The sequence below is a fragment of the Mus caroli genome, unplaced genomic scaffold (genome assembly GCF_978045245.1).
Source record: "Mus caroli unplaced genomic scaffold, Mus_caroli_1 scaffold_14, whole genome shotgun sequence".
Classification (NCBI taxonomy): Eukaryota; Metazoa; Chordata; class Mammalia; order Rodentia; family Muridae; genus Mus; species Mus caroli.
In genome coordinates this window covers 60020783-60039724 of record NW_028227269.1, presented here as the reverse complement: position 1 = coordinate 60039724, position 18942 = coordinate 60020783, and the positions used below count along the sequence as shown (strand labels likewise).

Sequence of the window (18942 nt, the reverse complement as noted above, 5' to 3'; positions counted from 1 at the left end):
ATCTTGTCTGTTTGTATGCCAATACTCTGGGATTTGCAAGATGTACAGAGATATAGATGGAGCATAGTTTGAAGGAATGGTCATTTAATGACTGGCCTAAAATAAGACTCATCCCACAGGAGGGATCCAAACACTGGTACTACTACTAATACTCTGCTATGTTTCCAACAGGAGCCTAACAGGACTGTCACCTGAGAGGCTTCATCCAGGAGCTGACAGAACTAGATTCAGAGATGCACATCTGAACACTAGGGAAAGCTCGGATTGTCTTCTGAAAGAGTTGGGGGAAGGATTGAGGGAGCCAGAGGTGTCAAGAACACCACTGAAAGGCATACAGAACCAACAAATCTGGACCCATAGGCTCACAGAGACTGAACCACTAATCAAAGAGCATTCATGGCCTGAACCTAGACCTGGTACACATATGTAGCAGATGTGCAGCTTGGTCTCCCTTTGGATATTCCAACAAATGGAGTGGTAGGTGTCTCTGACTCAAAATCTGCTGCTTGCCTTTGGAGCCCTTTCCACTCACTGGGAGGATGGACCTAGTCCTGAAGAGACTTGATATACCAGGGCATATTGGTACTCAGGGGACAGGGTTTCCCTTCTCTAAGGAGAAGGGGAGGGGTTATTGGGAAAAGGAGAATAGGAGAGTGGGACTGGAATGTTGCCATCAGGATGTAAAGTGAATTAATTTTTTAATTAATTAACATTTATTTCCTTGTAGATTTAGACTAGAAAGAAAATGGATCCTTTTATTTTAAGCTATTACAGGTTCATATTTATTGATCCAAAAATCCCCTTCCTGAAGAACATAGGGTCAAGATTTCAGGAAAAGTCTATTAAGATAAATTTTATATCCTAAGTTAATTTACAGTCTATGATATTTCTTCCTAAGAGTACATCTCATGAATTTCTGTCAGGCCAGTTTAAGATCAGCTGCAAAGAAGTTGGAAAGAAGTACCCTTTTACGTACATAGAAACAGTTTCATGGTAGCTGCATTCCAAAATTAGATCCATTAAAACTGAAAGCTGATAACTGAAATAGTTACCCTACAATGTTCATTATGTAAAAGATGACTCAGGGGACAATGTGGGTTACAGTAAGAATACTATTAATTCTTAGCAACAATTTACTTACACAAACAATGAATGATGTCAAAACACAAGAAATCATACTTTTAATGTCACAGAAAGAAGTTCAGAGATAGCACTTAGTATGTGGAAAGCCATAGTTTCAGTTGCAGCATTGAAACAAAACTAGAAAATTTAAACAAGGCATAAAGAATCATAATGTGCTTTAGATATATTTGGGATTCATAGTGAATTCCAGGCCAGGTAGAGCAACATAATAAATTCAAATTAATAAATTAATTTAATTAATTATTAACAAAAAAGAAAGTGATAGAAAATGTATGGTTTGGATCACCATGCAGCTTATTTATGTTTACCATTTTTGTAGAGCTCCTAGTCAATAGGTAATAATGGTATTCTGTGGAACAATGTTATCACATATATTGCACGTACAATTACATTTCATTTAAATGTGTTTTAACTGGAACATAAACTGTAAGACTACACATTAATGGGATACCACATGATGTTTCATTATTTGTGATTTCACGGTTTTTAAACTAGAAATTATTGGAGCTACTAATGACTTGGTGGAACTGTTTAAGAGACATAATGACAAAAAGGCTGCATAGCTTTTCAGAAACTGTTTCAAAATGTGCTTTTGTTTTCCAAGTCCAGTCAGAAAACACCAGCTTCACTTATGACCCAGTGCAAAAGGAATGTCAAGGATAACAGGAGGTAGGGTTTACTCTAAGACCTGTGGAAAACCATAGAGGTATTTACTACTTTAAAAATAATAAAAGAGTCTTTCCCAAACTGAAGAAAGTAATACACATGGCTCCAATAAAATTCACAAAATAATTTTCAAACACTCCTAGCTACTACCAAAACAAAGAAAAGACTAAATGTTCTGCATTATTTGAACAATGCTGAAGATGAACAAAAGGTAGGTACTGATTTTTCACTTCATAACCTATTGAAATTTACATGAAAAATCAAATTGCTTCAGTGGCTGCATGCTATATGATAAAGAGAAAAAACAAAGAAATAAAATAACGAATCAGGATATATTTAAACATATATGAAAAATGTGCGTGTCAAAATATGAATTTCAGTTTAATTAGAAAAGAATATACTCTTCAAAGAACAATATGAAGCTATCGGTTACTGTATTGTTAACAATAAAATAGATCTGCTCTATACTGTAAATCTAATTTTACTTCTATTTTACACAATTGATATAAACAAAGTTTAGAATAGTCACTGTTTCGCAAAATACATTTTTTCTGTGTCAGGTCAATTAATTCACAAAATCATGCGTGCATACAAAAGCATTTTTACACACTTGCACACACATGTGTACACTAAAAACAAAGTACACAAAAGACACAATTGACAGTTTTTCCATAGTAAATAGACACTTTTAAAATTCTTGGCTATCTTTCTGCAGCATGGGGTGCTCTTAGAAAATGACTCTGTATAAAAAAGAGGACCACCAATTTTATTGAATTATCCAGTAAAATATTTCATAATACTTATGAGAAATTAATTAATAATATATCAGTGCTATATACAAAAATGATAATTGTCTCAGTGGCAGAGAAATGTAAACAGCCTCACTAGCTTACTGGGCCAAATGCCCACATATCTACACCAGATAAGACTCAGGAGTACTGTTAGATACAGACATTGGTAAAGGTAACTTATGAATAAAGAGCACTAGAGTACAGGGCAACATTATTTCAGACTACCTGGGGCACTGGAGAGGAGCATGGTTACCCATCACCATATAGCAAAAGATTCCTGGAGATTTGTAACATGAGGAAACAATGTCACAAGGCCCACTGTACCCCACCTAAACTATGAATGAGCCATTGTGGGATGGGAAAAATCTATGGCCTGTAGTCCTTTTCTCCTCACCATATAATTTGTGACTAGTGTCAGTGGGTGGCAGTGAAATTGTCTTGTGTGTTACCTGTGACTGACCAACTTTTATATATGATATGTGTGGGAAATTCCTAAATATGAGATTTTGGTGTGTAATAACACAGTTTATTATTAAAATTAAGATAGTAGCTATTTATTAAGGATATTTAGGACCAACCATATCCACAAGGAGTTTAAAATGAAAAATATATATTTTCAACAATTTCCCATGATGCCTTAAGAAAAAAAGGAACCTAATGTTACAACTAGGTCAAAATTGCACCCAGAATTAAATGTGAGAGAAAAGCAAATCCACACAAAGATTTCAGTATTACTAACCGTCAAGTAACTTGATGAATAATGTAATGTCAAAAAGTTTTCTACCTAATAAAGAATGTATATCTCTATCTCTATCTCTATCTCTATCTCTATCTCTATCTCTATCTCTATCTCTATCTCTATCTCTGCATCTGCATCTGCATCTGCATCTGCATCTGCATCTACATCTATATCTATATCTATACACACACACACACATATATATATATATATACACATATATATATCTTATAATATTTCAAATATACAAAGGGTTTTTGTTTGTTTGTTTTTTCAGTTTTTTTTTTGTTTTGTTTTGTTTTGTATTGTTTTTACTGTGTGCAACAAACCAAGCTCAACAGTAGAACAATGGAAGCACTGATAGTGCCTTTAGGTTTCATTTGTATGAATTTTCTTTTAAGCTCCAGTGTCTACAAATATTCAATCACAAAATGCAGTCAAATTTAGATATTTGTGCTCATATGAAATGCATATAATCGCAGGAAATATTATTTCTACATTTACAAATACTTTTAAAATTTTAGCAAGTATCTGTTCATTTAGAACTACCAAAATGATTAATTTATAATTAACATTATGGTGAAAAGCTTGTATGTCCACAGCCTATATTACAATGGATTTAGTACTAACAAGATGAAAATCTGTAAAGTTTCTCATAAAGATTCCAGTGCTATAGTATTCTCTTTTTGAACAGTGTTTTCCATTAATGTGTTATTTATATCTTATTCTGTGTCATTACAATTGTTCTCCTTTATAAAACATTTAATATATTATTATTATTATTATTATTATTATTATCTTTGCTCATTGTGTACATGATATGTGTTTATGTACATAAGACATATGGTACACCAAAGGATCAGAGTACAGCTTTCAGACTATGTCTCCCACTTTCCAATGTGGGATCTAGATTAAGTCACTAGGTTTGAAATCTAAGTACCTTTACCTGGAGAGTGATCTCATGACCCAAACCATGTATTTTTACCAATGCATAGAAACATTAAAAAAATACATATAAATGGGATTCCTTATAGTGTTTCTACTAAGAGATTTCATAATGTTCAATTTATTATGTGTGTATCAAATGCCATAAGTATTTGTCATTTCTGTGGAATGAAAACTTCCAAACTTAGAACACTTGTCTCTGAAATGCCAATAAGCTTCTGATGTGCAGTTGTCAGGTAGTAGCAAACTGTAACTACTTCCTCCTATGTAAACGAAACCTAGTAGGTAATCATGGATATCATGTTTCAAAATAAATTAGAATGAAAGTATCAGAACAAATTAAACACAAATAAGATGTAGTTGATGATTCTTGCATGACTCTTACTTCTGTATTATCTTTATCAATCTTCACTTTCTTCCTGAGGCTTTATAAAATATATGAGATAAATACCCTTGTATAACTGAATTTCTGATTTTTTTTCTCCAATAGTCAGAAATTAGTATTTTCAATCTAAAAGCATTCCTCAAGCACACTAAACATTCTGAACAATTTCTTTATTCTTTGAATAAAATCGCGTGGTGTGATCGCTAGAGAACCAAAACCTGCCATGCAACAACTTAGATGCCTGTTGATATCCTGATGGCATCACTACATCTGATGACTTTTTCTTTTATCCTATTTTCCTCATGGAAACATTTCATTTCAGTCTGACGACACAAAGAGCTTATCAATACCAGAACGCACACTCACTAAAAGTGTGCATATCACACAGAATCATTCTTTAATAAACTTGGGACAGGGTTGGGAAAGACTACTCTTTTGTTTAAACATAGATATAAGTCATATTGGAAAGACCTCACAATATAAACCTGATAATACAAAACCTTTCTATTAAAATTTCACACAATTTCAGTTGTGAGTACTATGTTACAAGTCCTCTTTTGATGCAGAAAGTCCTTGTTATGTTAATATTTATCTTTCTTTCACTTCATAAATAATAAAGTCAGGCCTTTAAATTGTGGATTATTTCTGTGTTCGTATCATTACCATGGAAAGCACTGAAATAATCTAAGAGGTGCTCATTTATTTTAATGAAACTCTATACTCAACTCATAAATAAGTAAGTTGATATCAAAATGTTATTTGTTTTACATATTAAACAATATGTTAAGGCTTCAAAACTTATCATAGCAGTCTCTATCTATGTGAAAACGCTCAAAAGAAAACCTGGATTCTTATCACAGATTTAACTTGCCTGGAATTAGGAGAAAAATACCACCTAGCAAGAAACAGATGAGTTGAAAACAACAGAGTCCTCACTCTATAGCCTAAGCTAATGTTCCTGCCTTGGGGATGTCAAGCTCATCATGGAGACTTATTTTTATGCCAAGTCAATCACCCCTTGAATATTACCAAATCCAAAAAATGAGGTAAATTAGACATGGATACAAATTACCACCATCCAATGTCAGAGCCAGACAGTATGTTTTCAATGGTGACAAAGGAGGTGATCACTGGCCAAGAGCCTGAACATAGCCCACATGTCAGCCTTCCAACTGCATTCTTTTCTTTCATCATTTTTCATTACCATCACTTTAAGAAATCTAGAAATATGTTTGTGTGCAAACTCAATCACTCTAGTCAAGTGTGCAATTTAACTTAATACTTCAAAATCAAGTCTCCAAATTTTCTTATATTCCTAATATTCTCAGCTGATAATTCTATATTACTTAGCCTGTTCATGTAGAAATCACTGGAAGTTTTGTTGGAGGTATAACACTATATTCTTTTATTCTGAATTTCTTCCCACAGTAAGTCATGGATTTTCACTAAAAGTAGCTTTTAGATAGACTGCCAAGGTTTTTCTTGATGTAATGCCCACCAAAATCTGTTTAATGTAGATGAGAGATGCATTCATTTACCTGTAATATTTTAATCTGACAATGCTCCACAGTTGCCTTCATTGATAGATGGTGACTAACTACAGGAAAAGGGTCCTCATCAGGTTAACCAAGATAGCCAAAAAATTGAATAGTATAAACTGGCTTGTCCTGATTTATTTCCAAGCTAATACCTAATAATGCAGATTACTTATTCTCACTGAAAGCCCATTGCTGAGAGTGCTTCTCACAGAGCATTAATTTCTCCTAGCTCTATACGTAAAGTAATCACTATCTACAAAGGCAGAGAGCATCTGTGCAGACCTCTGGACAGGGCACTGCTCTGTAGGAAATACTGCACTAGGAGTTCTGCAAGCCAACACAAGCCAGAAGCACAGACAACAGACTTTCCATCAAGATCAGCCAGCTAAGCCAAATTCATTTCTGTTCTCAGCCCTTACGGGCTTTTGGAAGACTGTATTGTCACTCAAGCTTCTGGGATTTTTATCTCAAAAGGACAACACATCAGCTCATTTACAGCCCCGTATAAGGTTGAAATCTATCTCTGAAAGCCAGACAAATTCAATTTCCAATTAATCTATCTTCATTGTCTTAGATGATGCTATTTCACACACTTAAGCCACATGACAATTTTTTACTTTTCCATTCCTCTTTACTCTGCAGTAGGTCCTTTTCTACTGTGTTATCCTTATTCCCCTACAAGTGTGCGATTGTCGTTTAATGGGAATTTTGATTTATATTCTTTTGTACCTGCTTAAGAAAAGCAAAAGCAGGGTCTTGTTTTTGTAGATAAATCTAAGCAGGTTAGGTGAGAGGAGACATTTGTCAAATACAAAGAGGAAACATGATTTACCTAATGGAATTCTCTGTCGCTGTCAAAGTTTGGTGGTGCATTGGTGCTGATGCCTTGCGTTAATGAGTGGCCTTGTCTACCCGCCTCTTCCCTCAGGAGTTTGACACCATATTTCTAGACCTGTTTGCTAATAGCAAGATCCCATCAGTGCCTTCCAGATGCAGCCAAAGATATAAAAGGGATTTATTTAGAAAGTAACTAAGATTCTTCTGAAACCTATTAAATGCAAAGCACTTAGGTAATCAGTTGCATCTTAGTGAAGGTGGATTTCAAGATATGTACTGAACAATATGTTTTTGGTTGGCTTTATTTGAGAATATTTTCAAAGTTTTTTTTTATTTCTTCTTTTTGTACTGAGAAATGCATAATTTAGCATGTTCTTACTCTGATCTTCATTTGGGAATTACTAAATCTAGTTTATACCCGCTTCTTATAATAAGGTAAGCTTTCCCAGTCAAGGTATTCTTCTATTGATGATTCATGTTTTATAGCTTTATATGGATTGTATATCCTAAGTTCATGTATGTAAATATATAAAATGTAAAAATCACATTGATCTGGTTGAGCATGTTGCTTATAGTCTCATAAAAATGTTTAAAAGTATAAAATTAATTAACTGTTTATTAATAAGTACTAGGCATTGCAAAGTGCTACTTCTTATTAAATAGCTCCACTAAAAGGAAATATTCAGCACAATATATCACATAAGCATAGTAGCATCAATCATAAGAAATAATTTATAAATCTTAAATATGTAGTTTGTGCAGAATAACTTAAATATTATTTGTTATTAAAACATTCTTAATGTTTAGAGAGGACAATAAATTATGGAGATCTTCTTGCTATTATGTATTCACAGGGCAGTTTAACATGCATATGCATGAACTCACACAATGTGTATATATGAGAACATTTTCTATTCAGATATGATTATGTATAACTTTTTGTTTCCTGAACAGTTTTTTCTTTCAAAACGTATGCTTTTTCTTGCCAAAAACAAAAATGACAAAGAAAAATACCACTAAAACAATAGTGGTCAATCACCTCAGCTTCCCTGAAGCATCTGAGTTGGAGGAAGGATTTCAGTTTTCTTTTTTTTTTTTTATTTCTCCATTTCCTATATTATTCACAAGATCCAGTACAAACCATTATACTTGTTCAAAAGAGAAACACTAGTCATATGCTATGACTTTCCAAGGAATAGTTTGAAATTAGCTTCTAACTAGGAATGCGTTTGCTTTCATTATTTTCAAGGTAATTCAGCCTAGGACTTTCAGCCTAACATTATTGCCTGTTTAAAAATAGAAAAATGGAAAAGAAAAATAAAAGACAGGCAGGCAGGCAGGCAGGCAGACAGGCAGGCAGACAGGCAGACAGACAGAAATGGAACCTCCACTCTTAACAATTGGCTACTAAATTAAAATATGCTTATGAAGCTTCTCCCTTAAGGATAAATTCACTTACTAAACACAAATAATATGCTGTTGAACTTAAGCCAAACCTTTGCAGTTTATAAAAATAAACCCACAGATATTTTCTGAGTATGGACATTTGATACAATTACAATCCATAAAACAATCACAAGTGTCTCTGATATAAGACACACACATATGTGTGTGTTCACACACATATTCTTAGACATATATATATATATATATGTATATATATGTATATATATATATGTGTGTGTGTGTGTGTATGTGTGTGTGTATGTGTGTATGTATTTGAAAGACATAGAACATACCTCCAATAAAACCATAATATTTAAAATATACCAAATCAATAGTTGATAAAATATTTATTTTTCCAGGGGAAAAATTTCTAAGTTCTGAATCCTATAAACATAATCAAGGAAACAATGTACTTGATACAATTACAATCCATAAAACAATCACAAGTGTCTCTGATATAAGACACACACACATATGTGTGTGTTCACACACATATTCTTAGACATATATATATATATATGTGTGTGTATGTGTGTGTGTATGTGTGTATGTATTTGAAAGACATAGAACATACCTCCAATAAAACCATAATATTTAAAATATACCAAATCAATAGTTGATAAAATATTTATTTTTCCAGGGGAAAAATTTCTAAGTTCTGAATCCTATAAACATAATCAAGGAAACAATGCACTTACCTGACTTACTAGAACTTAAGAAAGTCGTAGACAAAAAACTCAATAGCAAGATTTAGGGGGTTGTTATATACAGTATATTGTGTTTTGTACTTTGCCAAACCTTCTATGTATGATTCATTTTTCCTACATGTGATTGCCATTTATTTTTATTTTTTTCTAATGTACACCTTCATAGTCTGTCATAAACTCTGAATAAAAGCAGACTGTTCCATTCCATAAGCCATCCAATAATGCAAGGTATTCTTTACAAGAGCAACTCATTTCTCTACCTATAGCCTTCAGTTTTCATAATTAGCTAAAACAAGGTTGGTATAGTACATATCCATTCTGTATCTATTCATGTAATCACAAAATTATTCTTTTAGCCTTTACCTTGTACAAGCCACAAGGTTGCAAATGTATCTTGCAATGCTTGCAAATCATGAGCATGAAAACAAACCAGAACACTTCATAACGATTTAGGTTATCAAGGTAAAAACAAGTAGACTTTTCATCTCCAAGAATAGTGAATGAACCCAAAGATAAGAAATGGAACAAAAGTTTGAAACAATAATGAAATATTTTGACTTCATTCAGCCTATCAATTTGCAAAACTTCCACTTAACTTCCAAAAAGTGTCATTAAACTTACAGGCAATGATGAAACTGAAGGTGTGCAACTTACTTCTGGAGCCTGAAGAGTTCCTTACTACCATGAAGGAGTCAGCACTTGGCCTGGCTGCTGCAGAAGACTGGCAGGGTGAACGCATTTCCAATGCTGGTTCTGAGAGTGGTGTCAGACAGAAGGTTGTCAGCTACTACATATCTTCTCAATACCCGGCTGAATGGATACAGGAGCTCTTCAGAGGAGGCAAGCAGAACAAAGAAATGGCATCAAAACCTGATTTTAAAGTCATTGAAATTATTGCTGTTGATTGCCTGTTCAATTCCAACCCATATTATGATGTTCACTAATTAACACTCAAATATATTTGCATAAAAAGCTTTCTAATGGAAATGTGCAATAGGTTCTCATTCCAATAAATATGCCAACACTCTACTTTTAATTTATTGGAAGGTGTGTCCTTCTCTCAAAGTCATTGGTATCTTAAATGATCATAAACCACACAATAGTTTTATAACTCACAGTATCTTTAATTATGGCTTGCTTTGTACCAAGTACACACATACAGAACATAAGATATAGCAATGAGCATATCTACATTTTTGTAGGTGTAATCTACAATATGCACAATAATCTATATTATATATTGAAGGCCAGGAAAGCCTTCAATACAGAGGCCTGTCTGGACTTCAAGAACAAAAATGCTTAATTTATGTTAAATATTAAATTTAGTGTGCACACACTTCATATGTTTGTGAATGCATTCATAAACATTAGAAATAAAAGGTTTACCACACAGATTGACCATGTCCCTGAAGTTCTAACGTTAGCTCTCTTTAGTAAAGACATGGTTTACAATAAAATAAAGTTTGTGTTCTGTCATTGCATCATATAGTGTTTCTCTGTAGCAACATATACAAATGCTTCAGATTATTATCTTAATCCACAGAGAGTATTTACAGAAGGGCAACAAGTGTCTATTTTCTCAAAGGTTTTACAATACAGGAAATGTCCTACTCCTCATTTTCTTTTTTGCAACATATTTTATTAAGATTTTACTAAGTGCCACAGATAAAAAAACATGTTACCTCACATTTCCAAATAATCACTGCAAGAAGTGTATTAGGTTGTTGCATATGCTTTTATGACCATTATATAAAATATGGACCATGCAGAAAATCCAACCAACCTTTCAAGGTCATATATTCACTAATAAAAACAATGCTGTCATGTAGAACCTGCTTCCTCCATAAGATGACTTACAGAGAATTATATAAAGATTCCAATAAACTATTAAAGGGTGGTCATTAGTCATTTAGTTTGAATGTATTCTGTCCAGAATATATATGAAACTGCTATGGATTATCAGAAGATAGGGCCTGGGATGAGTCTATTCAGTTATTAGTGCATGACAAGGGTGGTGGTGTCTCCCCTGCATCTCTCTCTCTCTTCTCTCTCTCTCTCTCTCTCTCTCTCTCTCTCTCTCTCTCTCTCTCTCTCTCTCTCTCTCTCTCTCTCTCTCTCTCTCCTGCCTTCTTTCCTCAAGATATGGCTGCTCAATTCTATAGATATTATTCCAAATTCATCATTGTTCTAAAACAATGATATCCTCTAATTTTAGATGAAGCTACTGATTGTAATTTATTATATGTCTGATCTATTTATATGCTTGGGGTTTCAACTGCATTTTTATGTGCACTATCCATGTGCATTTTCCAATGGAGACAGGAAGATGCTAGATCCCCTAGAAATAGAATTACAGGCAGTTGTTAATCATGTGATGTGAGTGCCTAGAACTAAACCCAATCTTCTAGACAAGCAGTAAGTATTCTTCACTGCCAAAATGTGATCTTTAAAAACATTAGCTTTATTATTAAGTTAATAGCATCACATGTTTCTATGACATAATGCAAAGCTCACATATATTTTACAGTAACATTCATTCACCTATACAATTCAGAGCAATACTAAAGTGAGCTAATTAAGTCTGTGCTTATGAAACTCTCACTTCACTATCATATAAAGTTTTTCATTATTTCTTGATAGTGTGCTGAAATTAAATATCTTATAATGAATTCTGATCACCTAGTTTTAATTCCAAGCTGCTGTTGTTGAGACTACTTCACAGGCTTAAAATTAGACACCTATTATACTCATGTATTCTCAAGAAATATGGTTCCTTTCTAGCAATTATATTGAATACCAACAATAAACTATGAAAGAGCCCAGAGAGCTTGTTAAAAGCATTAGAAACTATTAGGACACACATTTCTTATTTCTATTACATATTTTCTTTATTTTCTTTTTTTTTTTAAACTTTTATTTATTTATTTTTTTTAATATTTTTATTACATATTTTCCTCAATTACGTTTCCAATGCTATCCCAAAAGTCCCCCATAGCGCCCCCCACTTCCCTACCCACCCATTCCCATTCTTTTGGCCCTGGCATTCCCCTATATTGGGGCATATAAAGTTTGCAAGTCCAATGGGCCTCTCTTTCCATTGATGGCTGACTAGGCCATCTTTCGATACATATGCAGCTAGAGACAAGAGCTCCGGGGTTCTGGTTAGTACATCATGTTGTTCCAACAATAGGGTTGCAGATCCCTTTAGCTCCTTGGGTACTTTCTCTAGCTTCTCCATTGGGAGCCCTGTGATACATCCAATAGCTGACTGTGAACATCCACTCCTGTGTTTGCTAGGCCCCAGCATCGTCTCACAAGAGACAGCTATATTTGGGTCCTTTCAGCAAAATTTTGCTAGTGTATGCAATGGTGTCAGCGTTTAGAAGTTGATTATGGGATGGATCCCTGGATACGGCATTCTCTAAATGGTCCATCCTTTCATCACCGCTACGAAATTTGTCTCTGTAACTCCTTCCCTGGGTGTTTTGTTCCCAATTCTAAGAAGGTGCACAGTGTCCACACTTTGGTCTTCATTCTTCTTGAGTTTCATGCGTTTAGCAAATTGTATCTTAAATCTTGGGTATCCTAAGTTTTGTGCTAATATCCACTTATCAGTGAATACATATTGTGTGAGTTCTTTTGTGATTGTGTTACTTCACTCAAGATGATGCCCTCCAGGTCCATCCATTTGGCTAGGAATTTCATAAATTCATTCTTTTTAATAGCTGAGTAGTACTCCATTGTGTAAATGTACCATAATTTCTGTATCCATTCCTCTGTTGAGGGACATCTGGGTTCTTTCCAGCTTCTGGCTATTATAAATAGGGCTGCTATGAACATAGTGGAACATGTGTCCTTTTTACTGGTTGGGACATCTTCTGGATATATGCCCAGGAGAGGTATTGCTGGATCCTCCGGTAGTACTATGTCCAATTTTCTGAGGAACCGCCAGACTGATTTCCAGAGTGGTTGTACAAGCTTGCAATCCCACCAACAATGGAGGAGTGTTCCTCTTTCTCCACATCCTCGCCAGCAACTGCTGTCACCTGAATTTTTGATCTTAGCCATTCTGACTGGTGTGAGGTGGAATCTCAGGGTTGTTTTGATTTGCATTTCCCTGATGATTAAGGATGTTGAACATTTTTTCAGGTGTTTCTCTGCCATTCGGTATTCCTCAGGTGAGAATTCTTTGTTCAGTTCTGAGCCCCATTTTTTAATGGGGTTATTTGACTTTCTGGAGTGCACCTTCTTGAGTTCTTTATATATATTGGATATTAGTCCCTTATCTGATTTAGGATAGGTGAAGATCCTTTCCCAATCTGTTGGTGGTTTTTTTGTCTTATTGATGGTGTCTTTAGCCTTGCAGAAGCTTTGTAGTTTCATGAGGTCCCACTTGTCAATTCTCGATCTTACAGCACAAGCCATTACTGTTCTATTCAGGAATTTTTCCCCTGTGCCCATATCTTCAAGGCTTTTCCCCACTTTCTCCTCTATAAGTTTCAGTGTCTCTGGTTTTATGTGAAGTTCCTTGATCCACTTAGACTTGACCTTAGTACAAGGAGATAGGAATGGATCGATTCGCATTCTTCTACATGTTAACAACCAGTTGTGCCAGCACCATTTGTTGAAAATGCTGTCTTTCTTCCAAAGGATGTTTTTAGCTCCCTTGTCGAAGATCAAGTGACCGTAGGTGTGTGGGTTCATTTCTGGGTCTTCAATTCTATTCCATTGGTCTATTTGTCTGTCACTATACCAGTACCATGCAGTTTTTATCACAATTGCTCTGTAGTAGAGCTTTAGGTCCGGCATGGTGATTCCACCAGAGGTTCTTTTATCCTTGAGAAGAGTTTTTGCTATCCTAGGTTTTTTGTTATTCCAGATGAATTTGCAGATTGCACTTTCTAATTCGTTGAAGAATTCATTTGGAATTTTGATGGGGATTGCATTGAATCTGTAGATTGCTTTTGGCAAGATAGCCATTTTTACAATGTTGATCCTGCCAATCCATGAGCATGGGAGATCTTTCCATCTTCTGAGATCTTCTATAATTTCTTTCTTCAGAGACTTGAAGTTTTTATCATACAGATCTTTCACTTCCTTAGTTAGAGTCACGCCAAGATATTTTATATTATTTGTGACTATTGAGAAGGGTGTTGTTTCCCTAATTTCTTTCTCAGCTTGTTTATTCTTTGTGTAGAGAAAGGCCATTGATTTGTTTGAGTTAATTTTATATCCAGCTACTTCACCGAAGCTGTTTATCAGGCTTAGGAGTTTTCTGGTGGAATTTTTAGGGTCACTTATATATACTATCATATCATCTGCAAAAAGTGATATTTTGACTTCATCTTTTCCAATTTGTATCCCTTTGATCTCCTTTTGTTGTCGAATTGCTCTGGCTAGGACTTCAAGTACAATGTTGAATAGGTATGGAGAAAGTGGACAGCCTTGTCTAGTCCCTGATTTTAGAGGGATTGCTTCAAGCTTCTGACCATTTACTTTGATGTTGGCTACTGGTTTGCTGTAGATTGCTTTTATCATGTTTAGGTATGGGCCTTGAATTCCTGATCGTTCCAAGACTTTTATCATGAATGGGTGTTGGATCTTGTCAAATGCTTTTTCCGCATCTAAGGAGATGACCATGTGGTTTTTGTCTTTGAGTTTGTTTATATACTGGATTACGTTGATGGATTTCCGTATATTGAACCATCCCTGCATCCCTGGGATGAAACCTACTTGGTCAGGATGGATGATTGTTTTGATGTGTTCTTGGATTCGGTTAGCAAGAATTTTATTGAGGATTTTTGCATCAATATTCATAAGGGATATTGGTCTGAAGTTTTCTATCTTTGTTGGGTCTTTTTGTGGTTTAGGTATCAGAGTAATTGTGGCTTCATAGAATGAGTTGGGTAGAGAACCTTCTGTTTCTATTTTGTGGAATAGTTTGTGAAGAACTGGGATTAGATCTTCTTTGAAGGTCTGATAGAACTCTGCACTAAACCCATCTGGTCCTGGGCTTTTTTTGGTTGTTAGACTATTAATGACTGCTTCTATTTCTTTGTGGGATATAGGGCTGTTTAGATCATTAACCTGATCTTGATTCAACTTTGGTACCTGGTATCTGTCTAGGAACTTCTCCATTTCATCCAGGTTCTCCAGTTTTGTTGAGTATAGCCTTTGGTAGAAGGATCTGATGGTGTTTTGGATGTCTTCAGGATCTGTTGTTATGTCTCCTTTTTCATTTCTGATTTTGTTAATTAGGATGCTTTCCCTGTGCCCTCTAGTGTGTCTGGCTAAGGGTTTATCTATCTTGTTGATTTTCTCAAAGAACCAGCTCCTTGATTGGTTGATTCTTTGAATAGTTTTTCTTGTTTCCACTTGGTTGATTTCACCCCTGAGTTTGATTATTTCCTGCCGTCTACTCCTCTTGGGTGAATTTGCTTCCTTTTGTTCTAGTGCTTTTAGGTGTGTTGTCAAGCTGCTAATGTGTGCTCTTTCTAGTTTCCTTTTGGAGGCACTCAGAGCTATGAGTTTTCCTCTTAGAAATGCTTTCATTGCGTCCCATAAGTTTGGGTATGTTGTGGCTTCATTTTCATTGAACTCTAAAAAGTCCTTAATTTCTTTCTTTATTCCTTCCTTGACCAAGGTATCATTGAGAAGAGTGTTGTTCAGTTTCCACGTGAAGGATGGCTTTCTATTATTTATTTTGTTATTGAAGATCAGCTTTAGTCCATGGTGATCTGATAGGATGCATGGGACAATTTCAATGTTTTTGTATCTGTTGAGTCCTGTTTTGTGCCCAATTACGTGGTCAATTTTGGAGAAGGTACCATGAGGTGCTGAGAAGAAGGTGTATCCTTTTGTTTTAGGGTAAAATGTTCTGTAGATATCTGCCAGATCCATTTGATCCATAACTTCTGTTAGTTTCACTGTGTCCCTGTTTAGTTTCTGTTTCCATGATCTGTCCATTGGTGAAAGTGGTGTGTTGAAGTCCCCCACTATTATTGTATGAGGTGCAATGTGTGCTTTGAGATTTACTAAAGTTTTTTTAATGAATGAGGCTGCCTTTGTATTTGGAGCATAGATATTCAGGATTGATAGTTCCTCTTGGAGGATTTTACCTTTGATGAGTATGAAGTGCCCCTCCCTGTCTTTTTTTATGACTTTGGGTTGGAAGTCAATCTTATCTGATATTAGAATGGCTACTCCAGCTTGTTTCTTCAGACCATTTGCTTGGAAAATTGTTTTCCAGCCTTTCATTCTGAGGTAGTGTCTATCTTTTTCTCTGAGATGAGTTTCTTGTAAGCAGCAAAATGTTGGGTCTTGTTTGTGTAGCCAGTTTGTTAGTCTATGTCTTTTTATCGGGGAGTTGAGTCCATTGATATTAAGAGATATTAAGGAAAAGTAATTGTTGTTCCCTGTTATTTTTGTTGTTAAAGTTGGCATTCTGTTCTTGTGGCTGTCTTCTTTTAGGTTTGTTGAGGGATTACCTTCTTGTTGTTTCTAGGGCGTGGTTCCTGTCCTTGTATTGGTTTTTTTCTGTTATTATCCTTTGAAGGGCTGGATTCGTGGAGAGATAATGTGTGAATTTGGTTTTGTCGTGGAATACTTTGGTTTCTCCATCTATGTTAATTGAGAGTTTGGCTGGGTATAGTAGCCTGGGCTGGAATTTGTGTTCTTTTAGTGTCTGTATAACATCTGTCCAGGATCTTCTGGCTTTCATAGTCTCTGGTGAAAAATCTGGTGTAATTCTGATAGGCTTGCCTTTATATGTTACTTGGCCTTTTTCTCTTACTGCTTTTAGTATTCTATCTTTATTTAGTGCATTTGTTGTTCTGATTATTATGTGTCGGGATGTATTTCTTTTCTGGTCCAGCCTATTTGGAGTTCTGTAGGCTTCTTGTATGTTCATGGGCATCTCTTTCTTTAGATTTGGGAAGTTTTCTTCTATAATTTTGTTGAAGATGTTTGCTGGTCCTTTGAGTTGAAAATCTTCATTCTCATCCACTCCTATTATCCGTAGGTTTGGTCTTCTCATTGTGTCCTGTATTTCCTGGATGTTTTGAGTTAGGATCTTTTTGCATTTTCCATTTTCCTTGATTGTTGTGCCCATGTTCTCTATGGAATCTTCTGCACCTGAGATTCTTTCTTCCATCTCTTGTATTCTGTTGCTGATGCTTGCATCTATGGTTCCAGATTTCTTTCCTAGGGTTTCTATCTCCAGTGTTGCCTCATTTTGGGTTTTCTTTATTGTGTCTACTTCCCTTTTTAGGTCTAGTATGGTTTTGTTCATTTCCATCATCTGATTGGATGTGTTTTCCTGTTTCTCTTTAAGGACTTCTACCAGTTTGGTTGTGTTTTCCTGTTTTTCTTTAAGGACTTGTAACTCTTTAGCCATGTTCTCCTGTAGTTCTTTAAAGTCCTTCTTGATGTCCTCTACCATCATCATGAGATATGCTTTTAAATCCAGGTCTAGTTTTTCAGGTGTGTTGGGGTGCCCTGGACTGGGCGAAGTGGGAGTGCTGGGTCCTGATGATGGTGAGTGGTCTTGGTTTCTGTTAGTAAGATTCTTACCTTTACCTCTCGCCATCTGGTAATCTCTGGAGTTGTTATAGTTTTCTCTGTTCAGAGGTTGTTCTTCTGGGGATTCTGAGTATCCTCTGTCAGCAGACCTGGGAGACAGGCTCTCTCCTCTGAGTTTCAGTGGTTAGAGCACTCCCTGCTGACAAGCTTTCCTCTTAAAGGGAAGGTGTACAGATATCTGGGGTTTGGACCTCCTCCTGGCCGAAGAAGAAGGCGGAAAACAGGACCTTTCCCAGATGCTGTGTTGCTTTGGCAGGTCACAGAAGCTGTAGGCTTCTGTGGTACTCACTTTCAGCTGTGCAGACTAAGTTCCTAAGTTCAGTGGAGTCCTGGATCCAAGATGTGCTCCCTGCTCCTGAGGCAGAGGGCTCCTGTGCAGGGCAGACCACTGTCTTCCAGCTAGGAGGGTGCCGGATGTCTGTGGCCCCAAAAGGGTGCTGCCTCAGCGGCTCTGTGGCTCCCGCCTGTCCCAGAAGCTGTCTGCCTCTGTGGTCCTTAGTCTTACCTGTACAGACTAAGTTCTGCGGAGTCCCGGAGCCAAGATGGCGCTCCCTGCAGGGCAGGTCACTGTTCTCCGGCTGGGAGGGTGTCGGATGTCTGCGGCCCCAAAAGGGTGCTGCCTCAGCAGCTCTGTGGCTCCCGCCTGTCCCAGAAGCCGTCTGCCCCCGTGGTCCCCACTCTGACCTGTCTATTTTCATTTCAAGTTTTCAAATGTTTTCCCCTTTCCTCGTTTCCCCTCCAAAAAACTCCCTTCCCATCCCATGGACTGAATACAGGATCCCCAATGGAGGAGCTAGAGAATGGACCCAAGGAGCTGAAAGGGTTTTCAGCCCCATAGGAGGAGCAACAATATGAACTAACCAGGACTCCCAGAGCTCCCTTGGACTAAACCAACAACCAAAGGACACATGTTTCTAAGCTGAGTATCACTTCCTTTATGTTGAATCTAAAACACCATCACCAAGTGGACATCAGTTCTCTGAAAGAACAGACTGACTCAAGTTTTATTATTCATGACAGTGAGGCTCTAAAACTGGATTCACCATAAAATAATAGTTAAAACCCTTCATTCACATTTTATTTTTATTCTTTTAATTTAATTAAAATATATTTACATAGCAAAGATCTCTGTGCTATCAAGTGGTTTTGGCCAGAAGAGAAAAAG

At 36.1% G+C, this 18942-nt stretch overlaps 1 protein-coding gene across 2 annotated transcripts in view; it reads right to left on the bottom strand.

Moving 5' to 3' along the window:
• The window catches only part of Lrfn5 (leucine rich repeat and fibronectin type III domain containing 5), a 336213-nt gene that overhangs the window by 170485 nt on the left and 146786 nt on the right, over positions 1-18942 (bottom strand). For both annotated transcript variants that reach the window (XM_021179092.3, XM_021179091.2), the window contains exon 2: positions 9852-10026. The gene's annotated coding sequence lies outside the window, so the exon portion shown is untranslated. The remainder of the gene's footprint in view (positions 1-9851; positions 10027-18942) is intronic.